At 42.1% G+C, this 13717-nt stretch overlaps 1 protein-coding gene across 1 annotated transcript in view; it reads right to left on the bottom strand.

The window, feature by feature from the left end:
* MAP3K1 (mitogen-activated protein kinase kinase kinase 1) overlaps window positions 1-13717 on the bottom strand; it is a 463606-nt gene that overhangs the window by 123034 nt on the left and 326855 nt on the right. The window lies entirely within an intron of this gene.

The following is a 13717-nucleotide window of genomic DNA, read 5'->3' as shown; positions in this document are numbered from 1 at the left end:
TTAAGTTCAAAACAAGATTGTTAAATAACAGTATTTTGGGAATTTGTTGGTTCCAACTGTAATCATTTTTTTTTTTTTTTTAAATACAGTAAATAAGGAGTAAGTTTTAGAATTTGTTCCATGCCTTCATCCAAGTGGCATCATAAAAGATCATTCTGCTATAATTTATTTATATCTCATTTTAGGAAGGAAGGCTCAGAGCAATAAAAAACTTGCTCCAGTCACTGCCCAAACAAGTAGTACAAGGAGCAAAAAAACAACAAAAAAAGAACACCCAACTGTTTCAATGTCAAATGTTCACAGTGCCAGAGAGGCTGTGTTCCTAGTGTTCACACAGGACGCAGATTAACCAAGTCTACAAAGAAATCCAAGTCTCTAGGTCACCTATTCCTAAACCAACATGAGCTGAGAAAGGCCCAATTGCTGCTTATTTCTATGTTCCCGAGTGTCATTCTAGCACATTCTTCAGACACATCACATATAAATTTTTGTGCAAATAAAAAATTAAAACTATTTTATTAAATCTACTTACCAGATAGAAACACTTTTCTCATGAAATTTGCCAAAAGAGGTCTTCCCTTCTCTTAGAAAGGGTTTGGAAGGTAGTACTAATTCAAAAAGGGCAGAGTGTCCCCAAAATTAGGATGTGATACAAATACAAAATCTAGTGTGATCAGAAGGAATAATGTATTACTACACAAAAGGCTGTTACATAAGTATGTTAGGCAGAATATAGATCATACCAAACATTATTTATAATTCCATCTTATAAATACAAATTCATCACTTTATTTGTGCCATCTGTCCTTACAGTAAAAACATTTTAAAAACATGCAATTTACTCATATTGAATTTTTTGAATATCCTTAAATCAATTCAAATATTTTCTTGATCCGACCTATACTGTCTATTGACTTTCCAATAGTCTCAAATCAATAATTTACTTTTGTTGGTCCGCATCTATGTCAAGAAAACAGGCAGTGTTTAATGTGTTGGGGGAGCCTTTCGGCTTCTAAAGTAATTCAATGTATCCTTCATCAAGACAACAATTACATCTATAATTTCATAACATAATGACAAGAATATCTGAACCATGTAAAAATATTATGTACTGCTGCTCTATACTGAACATGTACGTCTAAATCAGTACATTATAAAATACATCTTTCCTTAACTGCGTAGGTATGTCATCTACCATTTTCAAGCTTTTCTTCCAGATACCATAAATTCATTAATTATATAATCCAAGTCAATCTAATTATGTTCTCATTATCTGAAGATATTTCCTAGTACGATTCCATGATTTCCAGTGATACTGTAGTAATTCATACTGTAACAGAATTCACTTGTTGTAACATCCTGTTAACTTATGTTTTTTTTAAATAAATATACCCAGAAAACACAGAAACTTTGTACAGTTATTAACATTCTCCCAAGAGTTTCTCACAGCATTATATACTCTCAATATAGTTGTTATGTACAGTAAAAGGGATTTGAAAATCTAATTTATTGTTACTGGTCAAGTAAAGTACCAGTCTTTATCATCTATTTACCCACATTCACAGATCCAATGTAAAAAAACAAAGTGTGACTCTTATTACGAAGTAAAAGAATAAAAGCATACTGGCTATCTCCTAATTACATCATCATATTCATCCTTCTCATTTAAATAAGGTGCACATTTGTCAGAATATCTTATGTTCTATACCATTGGTGGTATAAGTCTGCTGTGTTGATTTGCAACAGACTGAACTTTTAAAATATTTACCCTGATTCACAGATCCAAGGTTAAAAAACATGTGACTTACATTACTAAGTCAAAACAGAAAGGCTCACAGAATGTAAGTACTATAAATTCTTATCTTTTACATGAGCAGAATATTTCTGAGAATAATCATATGCAGCTCTGTAGTATTAATAATATTAGCCATCTCTGGGCAACTCTCAAACTCTTAACTTATTGATGTTTTGGGAGAAATTGGAGGCATCTTTACGAGTTTTGCTGTTTTAGAGATACTTGGGCATATATAAGAGATCCTAATCAGATGTGGAGGAATTATTATATTATGAACTGCTACTTTAACAAATATATTTACCGTGTATTAGGCAAAACATTATTTAGCCAAAATAGAGGAGTTATGTTAACATTCTGGTCTTATTGTCAGTCAAACACATGCAAATCAAAGGTAACACATTTTAGCTTTATATATCCCTATTCTCCTGTGTTGTTGCACTCTGGCTCCTAGACAGAGCAGTACAGGATCTAGGGTTAGGCATGACATCTTACTACACTTATTAAGATGTGGTCCAATCTTCGTCAAAGGTTTAACTCATCTTTGCAGTGGTCAGCCACGTATTTGGATGAGCAACAAGCCTGTACCCAGAAGACACCACTCTTTTTAAACCAAAATAGTTCCTACATCACACATCAAGCGTAGAAACATCACGCATCGAGTGCAGAAAGAAAGATGCTGAGCATTTCACTTTCAAGGCAGTAATATTCAACAGGCTGACAAAAAAAAAGGACGACTGTTTTATTCAGTGGGATGTTTAATGTGATGATTAAGTCTCCAACAGCAAAACTAAAACATAAATCTTGCACATTACTCTTTCTCATGGTAGTCTTTAACTGACAACGAAGCTCTACCCTTAGAAATAATTCCATAGGAATCTTCTATAATATCCTTCTCTCTGTTTCGGTTTTTCGCGTCTTCCAATTAGTCTTTACTTCAATATAGGACATGGTCAATAATCCAAACTAACCAGCGATCTATGCATATTTATGTGAGACTAAAAACTGTTCTTCAAGCATATCTACCATCTCGTACGGCAATCATTTTAGAAAAAGGCCCATAATCCTACAATACCGAACGGCTTTTGTTTTTTATTCATAGTAGAGTTTGCGTTGTGTAAGGTTTACATCTAGTATTGTTCTCTTAATTGTTTCTTCACATCTATATCTTCCCCTTCGCTGTTAAAATACATGTTTTTCTTGTATTCACTTAATTTGCCCTTCCGGTGTTTTTTTTCTACGTAGTGGAAGACCATAGGGGGCATTTCACCTTTTGGTTCCAACTGCAGAACGATGTTCATTAATGTACAAAAGAGGCCTCCTCTTGGTTTCTCCAACATACAGTTACCCACATGGGCATTTTACCACATTACAAAGTCTGCAATTCGTAAAGGTTTTGTGCCAATAACTTTTGCCCTTATGCTCAGACACATCCCTCTCAACTGCTAACTCAAACATGACACATCGATGGTGGCCAGAGACGTTATTTGTCCGTTTCTCAAATGTTTCCTTCGCATTTAGTTCAATATGTGCCATCTAGTGCGGACTACATTTTTCAACAGACTGGTCTTACAGTTAATAAACAAGTTTCATACTTTCAGTGATGCTCTCACTGGTGGCTATTCTATCTAACTTCAGATTATTCACCCGGGTATCAGACTGGATCACGCTCCTGTGCACTGCTTGGTTCCACCACAACCTCGTCCTGCCCTGGAAGTGACGAAGCGGAGCCACATATAAGCACCACCCCTGTGCACTGACTTCTCTTTTAAAATATGGCAGTCCTACCACTCCCTCAGACCTGTATCTACTCAAACTGCAGATAAATCTATACTAAAAACTAACTTGTATCTTTATAAAATGTGCAGATGTTCCTCCAAAGAAAAGGAAGGTGGGAAGATGTTTATGAAACATTGGCTGTCAATGCAGAAGTGTCTGATGAATGTATGCACGGACTCTCATGCATCAGCTTGACAGATGTCCAAAACAGGAACTCCACTAGCTAATGCTTTTGTAGCAGCCTTATCTCAAGTAGACTTGGCCCTTCGGCCTACAGGAGGATTCTTTTTGGCTACAGAGTAACAGATCTTCATACATAGGAATATCCACCTCAACAGAGTCCTTTTCTGTAGCAGCTTTCACTTTTTGGCATTGACACACCCAACAAAGAGCTGATCATCGACACAGTACTCTGTGTGTTCATCAAAGAAGCTCAAGGCTCATTTGGGTTCCAACAATGAAGTCTTTCCTCTTTCGAGGGATGTGGTAGAGATAATATAGGATGATGCACTCCCCTATGTGGAAGAGCGATACAACTTTAGGCAGAAAGGCAGTCCTTGTCGTTAACACCAACTTATTCAGTAATAAGGTGGATTAAAAGAAGCTGCACTGACAGCACCTGCAGTTCCAAGTCTTAGTTAAGAGCCTCAAAGAGCAGTTGTACATAGGCTCAAATTGAGCATATCTGAGAAACGTTAGAACCAAGTTAACAGGGCAAAAGGTTTCAGGAGAAATATGTTTTAGACCTTTCAGGAAACACATCCCAACAGGATATTTAAAAAGGAAAGGTTGATCTGGCAAACACAAAAGTGTTGGAAGGCAGACATGTAACCTTTAACTTTGCCCACTGCAAGGCTTTGCTGGGCTAACAATAAAAAGACCACCACCACATCAGAAAGTTTAGCATTTAAAGGAGGAAGATTACAGACCCAATACCAGGCCACAACCTTTTCCCAGCATCCTAAATTGACTGAGTTGGTTGACAAGCATCTGGCTGTGAGGAATAAATCACCTACTTCAGCCAGCAAACTAAAGAGGCCCAGGTCCTGCTGCTCAATCTCTATGCTTGGAGGTGTAGGTTGTGAAGAACGATGTGTAGGCCCCTCCCCTATTGCTGATAAAGGCAGTCCTCCCAAAGAGGTAGCCAGATCTGAGGGTAAATGCTCAGATCATGGTACCACACTTGCCCGGCCCAACCAGGGGCTTACAAGATTACTTGAGCTCAGTCTGCCTGGACTTCTAAGGACTCGAGACAAAACAGGCAATAGTGGGCATGTGTACAGTAGACCTATCTTCCCACTGGAAACTCCAGCACACAGTAATCTTGCCACTGCATGTTCTCAGCAGTGGTGAAGAGATCCGCCAATGGCATGCTCCCCTGGTCTAACAGGTTTTGGGCCAGCATAGAATGACTCTGCATTTGTGGTTAACTACCGCATATCTGCCCAATTCGACCAATGACACCATCCTTCCCAGCTTTTGTCTGCCCTACATGGTTGTCGTGTTACAATAAGAATATGTATCAGCCTCCCTTTAATGGTCACTAGGAAGGAGGATGACTTGATACTCCAATAGGTTGATATGGACCCCAGCGCTTCGCTGGCCACCACCTTCTACTTTTCCCATGTGGTTTCCACAACCCAGAGAGAATGTATCCATCAATGCTGTGAGCGCTGAGTGGGTTAGTGATATTAGCCTGCCAAGTCAGGTTTGTGTCTACTTGCCACAACTGAAGGTCCGGAGCCATTTCAACCAAGATGCGTATGGTGTCACATACTGCCCTGGTGCTGGGCCCACTGAAATGAAGGTTACAGTGTAAAGCTCCCATGTGCCATCTGGCGCAAACCACAAGGTGTATGTATGAGGCTAGGAGTAATAAAAGAATCAGAACCATCCTGGCCAAGACTAAGGATTGAGGCTGAAATATTAGGATCATATCCTTAAAGTCCAGACCTCGAGACGGTGGAAATAGCTTGAACGGCACAGTGATCAGGATAGCGCCTATAAACGGAATCCTCTGTATATGCATTCTGTGGGTCAGTTTGCGAGAGAAGAAGAGGGTGAGCATCATCCAGAGGTAGTCTACAATTGAGTTAGCAGAGCCTGCCTTGAGCAGCCAGTCATCAACGTAATGAAATACCGCAACGACTCCGAAGATGTGCTGCAACCACTAACATCACTTTTGCGAACACGGCGGGGGCCATGGTAAGACCGAAGAGTAGAATGGCAAATAAGAATGTTCTGATCCCGCCATCAACTGCAGGTAGGGTCTATGGGGCTGAAAGAAGTGAATATCAAAATGCATGATGCAAGTGCAAAGACACCATCAGATCTTCTGGGTTCGGAGTAGAAAGTAATGTACCAGAGTAAGCATTTGAATTTCTCATACCACAAGAAGGCATTCAGAGATATAAGATGGGCCTGAGGCCTCCCTCCTTTTTGGGTATGAGGAAGTAACACACCGAACATCTCTTGTGCCTAGCTCCAAATGTAACCTTTCAATGTAACCCTTAGCTAGAAGATTGACCTCATGCTTTCACTCTGTGGCATGGTCTGGAGGAACTTGACCTGATAACGGGGGAATGAAAGGGATGGAGGGGAACAAAATAAATGGTAGGGCATAGCCCCTCTGATTTGTAATACCCATCAATCAGACTTAACAGATTTCCAACAGGAGAGGAAAATTCAGATCCTGCCAAATACTGACTGGTAGAGACTCTGGAGGGGCAAATCGAGTGGCTTGGTAACTGTTGCAGCATGGGTGGTGGAGGAAGATGATGACTGCTGTCCCTGCTAATGGTAGCTGCGACTACTAGGCCACAAAAGATCTAGGACAGTTGCTGCACCATCTGAAAGGGCTGTTTCTATCTATATACTAGGTCTCGTGCATAGCCCTTGGATTTTCTGTGAGGGGCAAGTGAGAGCAGACCCATGGGAGTGTTATATGGCTGTACTTAAAGCATTCCAGCACCAAGTTGGCCTTCTACCCAAACAGTCAATACCCATCAAAGGGCATGCCCACCTGAACATTCCCTGCTAATTATATGTCATGCATTAAAGCGTGCCATCTGAGCACTATGCTCAGGTTGATGGCACAAAACATATTATCAAAGCCACCAGGCAACATGTATTTCGCTGCATCCTACACATTCTAGATGGTTTGAGCAAATTTCACTGTGAGGTCCTCTGGGATAGCAGGCAAAATCTCGTTGACCAGATTCCTTACCTTCCCAGAATGTAGACCACATTCAGACAGAGCAAGGTTAATCTGGCTGATGAAAACATCTTTTCCCCCAAAAGCCCCAATGCCCCTAGATTCCCAGTTGGAAGGATTTGAGGAAAGGCATATGGATTTACCTTAAAAGGTTGCCTGACTTTGGGTGCTGAGTGGGAGATGCAGGGTCGCCACGGCCCAGTCCAAGTCACCTGGTCACAAGTTGACTAACTTGAGGGGCCAAACATGGTTTCATCCAAGTGGCTTGCCCTTCTTGAGCTTTGTAGCATGCTCTGGATTTCTCACGTACGTAAAGACTTAAGTGGAACCAATATTTAGCATTCCTAGGCCTTGTAATCTGAACCAAAAGCGACTCTGTGACCTGGATCCGGAGTGAACAGTTGCTGGAAGTGCAACTCTTCTTATGCCCAGAATCTTTTAGCTTCACTTTCAGCCCATTGATTGCCTTCTGGTGTACCAGGGCGCATTTATTATACAATTTTGATCTGTGACTGGAACCCATGCACCAGAAAACCTGTCCTGGGGGTTCGGGAGCAACATTGACTTACTGCACTCACAGAATAGCTTGAAACCTATTGTTTTGTTGGTGTTATGTGGGTCTATTCTTCCCCAGCACATGGTCTGAGAAATGTTTTAAATAGTCGGAAAATTTCCAAGTTGGGAGCTGAGCTCCAGATGCACGAAGAGGGGCATGTAAAGAAAGGAACTGATCCCAGCAGGGAGCGTGTCTATATGTGGTTCTGTTTCGACACTTATGGGGTATTGCAAGGTCGCCACGGAGTCACACATTTAGTGTCACGCAGTGGCTACTGCCGGGAAAATGCCGGGAAAATTGTAGATCTAGTCTGATACCAGGGAATACTCGAAAGGTGAGGAATTTACAGTTATAACTATCCATTGTAATGTATTCATTTAGACCAACTTTTCATCTTCACCTAGGGATTTAGTCTCAAATATGGTATCTCTTAATATCTGGCGCTTTTCATAGCCTTGGCTATAACTTTGTGAGAATATCATCTTTCAAGGAGTTTCAAACTGAGGCTATTGTACTGGAAGAAAATAGCTTTCATTAGTACAGTTATGACGTAGAATTAAAAATTGGCCCAATGCAAAATGGTCCTTTTTGTTTATCAAGATGACTGCAATACGAGTGTGATAGAGCACTTCTAATAGTTGGCTTGACACACAATTCTTTCATCAGTTTTCCTTTATCTTCTCCAATACAAATGCCCCAATATGGAAGGAATAAGGAAATTATGATTCAGAAATTAGAAAAGTCACCATTCAGTTTTGATAAAGAACGGTTGGTGATGTTGGATATAGCAAACATAGCTCAAATAGAGGCAACTAGAGTGTTATCTAACATTTTAGAAGCACAGAATTATCTCCCTATTCCTTCTGGTTTCACAATCAAACATTTAGAAATTGTGCTGAATAACATATGCAAGTACAATAATGAACAGTTTTCAAAAGTAAAAGGGACATCTACCGTGGCCATTTGTGCACCCCTCAGAGTAGCAAACATTTCTCAGATACAGTTTGAGAAGAAAAACATCCTTAATGAGAAGGCACCATATTTACAAATATTAAAAGTTAGTCCAGATATTATCGACAATATTTTCTTTATCTGGAAGGTGACATTTAAAGACTTGGGAAATTTGTTGATCATAAGTGATAAAAGAATAAGAATTACAGTTAATATATCACCATCTAAAGTCAGGTATTTGGACATTCTTATTAAAGAAGACACAACAAAATAAACAAAAACAGAATTATGTGTCAGGAAACTGATAAAAGTACTCTATTACATTGCCATAGCAGTCTTCCAAAGCCAGATGGACCATCTGTCCTATGAGCATTTTTTAAGGCTACGTCGTAATTCTACTCATGTAGAAGATTTTTTTTCCAGTCTAATAACCTCAATTCAAAACAAAATATCCTCTGAAAGTTCTAAGAAAGGCTTCTTGGATACCAGTTTTAGCCCTGAGACGCAATCAAAACTAGAGAAATTACCTAACACATACAGACATTACATATACTGGGAAATAAACAGACTCTTCTGCGGAGTAACACTAACATTTCTGGCCACCATAGAGGTGACATTTGTAAAACATACAATTGAGGGAGATCTCCGAGTATAAGGGCAAATTGTATTGCCACAAAGCTTTTACAAATTGCAGGATTTGAGACACATGACACCATACAGGAAATGGATTTATCCCTGGTATTTCTATGGGTTGGGCGTTGTAGCAATTTCAAAATGACCACCATGAGCAACAGTAGTGTGCAACATTTATTTTTCCATTCCATGCTTGCCTTGTGATATTTTATCAGAGATGTAATCATCGCATTCAACTTTTTCTATGGGGTATGTTTTGGTACCCCCAGCAATATGGCCACCATGAAAGAAAGAAATCAGTGAAATGTATGTGTCCACACTTGGCATGTGAAGTTTCCAAGCTCACGCTAGTGCCATTTTGCCAGTATAAACTTTGTGGTACTGGCTGGTGTCTTGTCAGTATGCATGGCTGAACATTGCAAGGTGAGCTATATCTTTGACAAGATCAGACACATCTTAGCAGTAAGCGTAGTAAGGTCTCCTACCCAACTCTCAGGCCTCTTATTCTATCTGGAACAAGAGTGCCACAATATAAGAAAGAATATGAATACATAAGGCTAACCTAGGGCCTTTGATTGAGGAGGAAAAGACCATGATGTTAACATTACTCCTCGATTTACCATGGATAATATTCTACCAAGCACGAAGAAAGGAAAATGTTACTTGCCATGTAAGCATCCATTTGTAGCATGTAGTGCTGTAGATTCACATGATCTGCATACTCCTGCCATTAGTGTTGTGCTAAGATGTTTGAAAGTTGCTTTTCTTCAAAGAGAGTCATTAGAGTCACAGGATGCACTGTAATTTCTCCTTTCTGTGACTCAATCTTCAATTGTTTTTCAGTGTGTGCCAGTAAATATGGAGTGGCGAGCAAACGCTTTAGGGTGCACCATGTGTATTAAGAAATAAACTAAGTAATAAAAGAAGTCATCTGCAAGCAGAGCCACACACTTCTGGGAGAAGGATGGGCTAATGTGAATCGACGGCACTACATGCTACGAAACATTGCTTAGAGGGTAAGGAATATGCTACTTACCAGTATCTATCTGTTCTTGGCATGTAGAGCTGCAGATCTACACACTTTTGCATAGATCGCCATCTGGTGTTGGGCCCGGATGCTTGCAGTTTGTTTTTCCTCTTGGAAAGTCTTTGGAAGTCACGAGGTCGGTGACTCCTCCTTTGGATTGTATTGCGCATGGGCTTCGGCTCCATCCTCAGATTGTTTTTCGCCAGCAGGGAAAGATGGAGCGTAGTAACAACAGTGAAGAAACCCATGTGTGTTGTATCTAAATAAGATAGACTGGAACAGATACAGGTAGCCGGGGAGGCGGGTGGGCGTGTGTAGATCTGCAGCTCTACATGCCAAGAACAGATGCATACTGGTAAGCAGCATATTCCGTTCGAGGCATATGAGCTGCACATTACACACTTTTGCATAGACTATATAGCAGTTCCCAACCTTGGCGGCGACCACCGGTATCTGCTGCAGTGGTTTGAAATAGTGTTTTCAGTACAGCCTGGCCAACATTAGCTTGTTGCTTGGTTTGCACATCTACACAATAGTGTTTAGTGAAAGTATGCGGTGTTGACCATGTAGCTGCTTTGCAGATATCATCTGGTGGGATGTTCCCTAGAAATTCCATGGAAGCCCCTATCTTCCGTGTAGATTGGGCTTTAGGGGGAACGGAAAGCATTCGTTTTGCTTTGTGGTAGCAAATCTGGATGCATTTTACAATCCACCTAGCTATCCCTGATTTTGAGATGGGGTTGCCCTTGTGTGGTGGAGAGAAAGAGACAAACAGTTGTTTGGTCTTTCGGAAAGGTTGTGTTCTTTGGATATAGTAAAGTAAGGCTCGTTTGACATCTAGCGTGTGCAGAGCCCTTTCTGCAACGGTCTGAGGTTGCGAGAAAAATACTGGCAATTCTACAGATTGGTTTAGGTGAAAAGGGGAGAAGACTTTAGGTAGGAATATTGGGTTGGTACGGAGAACAACCTTGTTCTGGTGCATTTGAAGAAAAGGTTCTTGTATGGTAAGTGCTTGTATCTCACTGACCCTTCTAAGGGAAGTGATGGCTACAAGGAAAGCTGTTTTCCATGTCAGGAATTGCAGTTCGCATTTATGCAAAGGTTCGAAGGGAGGCCCCATCAGCCTTGTGAGAACGATATTTAAGTTCCACACAGGTGAGGGTGGTACTCTGGGGGGAATTATTCTTTTGAGGCCTTCCATGAAGGCTTTAATGGCAGGTACTCTGAAAAGTGATAGGTGCTGCCTGTTTTGTAAGTAAGCTGCAATTGCTGTGAGGTGTAGCCGAATGGAGGTATAGGCTAGATTACACCTTTGTAGGTGGAGTAAGTAGCATATGATGCGTTGTTTAGACACATCTAGAGGATTGATTGTGTTGTTATGGCAATAAACAACAAATCTTTTCCACTTGGCAGCGTAGCAGGCTCTAGTGGTAGGGCGTCTAGCTTCTCTGATGACGTTCATACAGTCAGGGGGAAGGTTTAGGTACCCGAATTCTAGGATTTCAGGAGCCAGATCGCAAGGTTGAGCTGAGCTGGGTCCAGGTGCCTGATCTCTCCGTGGTTCTGGGTTAGGCGGCATGGTGAGAGGTGTAGCTTTTGGTGTGGTACTACCGAGAGTTCCAGCAGCGTGGTGTATCACGGTTGTCTAGCCCACGTTGGAGCTACTAGGATCAGAGTGTGAGGGAGTGCTGTTGTAGCTTTCGCACCACTCATTGAATGAGTGGGAGAGGTGGAAAAGCGTACGCAAATTTGCCTGACCAGTTCATCCATATCGCATTTCCTTTGGACAATGGGTGTGGGTATCTGGCGGCGAAGCTTGGGCATTTTGTGTTTTCGTGGGTGGCGAAGAGGTCTATCTGCGGATGCCCCCACATTTGAAAGAACGGATGAAGAACCTGTGGGTGAAGTTCCCACTCGTGGATCTGTTGTGTTTGTCTGCTGAGCAGATCTGCCACGGTGTTTTGGACTCCTGGGACATGTTGAGCTAGGAGAAAGATTTTGTGGGGAATTGCCCATCTCCATATGCTCTGTGCTAATTGAGAGAGCTGTGGAGAGTGTGTGCCGCCTTCTTTTTGAATATAATACATGGCCGTCATGTTGTCTGTGTGAATGAGGACTGCCTTGCCTGAAATCTGTGTTTGAAAAGATATCAGGGCTAGAAAGATTGCTAGTAACTCCAGATGGTTGATATGGAGTAAGTTTTGTTGCGGCGTCCATGTACCCTGCACTGTGAGGTGTAATAGATGAGCTCCCCAGCCGTAGAGCGATGCGTCCGTTGTTAGTATTATTTGGGGAACCGGGTCCAGGAACGGTCGACCTTTGGAAAGGTTTGTGGTGTTCCACCACTGCAGAGAGTGATGGGTGCGACCGTCTACCAACACCAGATCTGTCAGTTGCCCCTGGGCCTGGTTCCTTTGGTGTGCTAAGCACTCTTGGAGTGGACGCATCTGGAGTCTTGCGTGCTGGAAGGGAGTGTTGAGGTATGAATTTTTGTCGCAAAGCCTGAATGCTTGCAATCCTGGCCGGATTGGGGTAGGCTATTGCTTTTGAGGTGTCTATGGTGGCACCGAGGTATTGTTTTATGTGAGATGGTGTTAGCTGGGACTTTTGGTGGTTCACCGTGAAGCCTAGTTGGTGAAGTAGTTGTATTGTGGTGGCGGTGTGGTGTACACATTGGTTGTATGAAGTGGCTTTTATCAGCCAATCGTCCAAGTATGGGAAGACGTGAATGTGCTGTCTTCTGAGGTGTGCCGCCACCACCGCTAGGCACTTAGTGAATACCCGTGGTGCTGTTGTGACTCCGAACGGGAGCACTTTGAATTGGTAGTGTTGTCCATCCACTACAAATCTGAGGTACTTTCTGTGAGCATGGTGTACTGGAATGTGGAAGTATGCGTCTTTCAAGTCCAGTGTGGTGAGAAAGTCGTTCTGGGAGAGGAGCGGAAGTACCTGCTGAAGCGTTACCATGTGAAAATGGTCTGAGTGTATGTATGTGTTTAGGGGCCGGAGATCTAGAATAGGTCGTAGAGTCTCGTCCCTTTTTGGTATTAGAAAATATAGGGAGTAGACCCCCAAATTTTGTTGATTGACAGGAACGTGTTCAATTGCCTGTTTTTGTAGGAGGGAGATTACCTCCTGCTTTAGCAATGTTGAATGTTCCTGTGACATTGGGCGTTGCCTGGGTGGAATGTTTGGGGGGGTTAGATGTTAATTCCAGGCAGTAACCTGATCGAATTATTTGGTCACCCATTTGTCTGAGGCGATGGTCTCCCAGACATGAAGGAAATTTTTGAGTCTGCCCCCGACCGGAGTGGAATGGTCTGGGGGGAGCGGGGGAATGTCATTGGGTAGTAGGTGTGGCAGAACGGGCGTTGTTTGTTTTGCCTCTGCCCTTGTTGTTGTTACCCCTGTAGCCGCCTCTTTGGTAACCTTTTGTAAAGGTGGTCTGAGTAGGGGACTTGTACGATGTGGATGCTGTGTCTGAGGAGTAGCCTCTGGATGAGCGGCGAAAGAAGCGTCTGGGCTGGTGAGACTGTAAGCCCCCATGGATTTTGCGGTATCCGTATCCTTTTTCATCTTTTCTAAGGCCTCATCCACCTTTGGCCCGAATAGATGTTCCTGTTCAAAGGGATGGTTAAGGATGGAGGCTTGTACTTCTGGTTTAAACCAGATACTCTTAACCAAGCATGACGACGGAGAAGGACGCTGGTGTTAATGGCCCTGGAGGCTGTGTCTGCTGCATCTAGGGCACAACGTATAGAGGTG

Source organism: Triturus cristatus, chromosome 2_1, assembly GCF_964204655.1.
Source record: "Triturus cristatus chromosome 2_1, aTriCri1.1, whole genome shotgun sequence".
NCBI lineage: Eukaryota > Metazoa > Chordata > Amphibia > Caudata > Salamandridae > Triturus > Triturus cristatus.
This window is presented reverse-complemented; position numbering and strand designations above follow the sequence as displayed.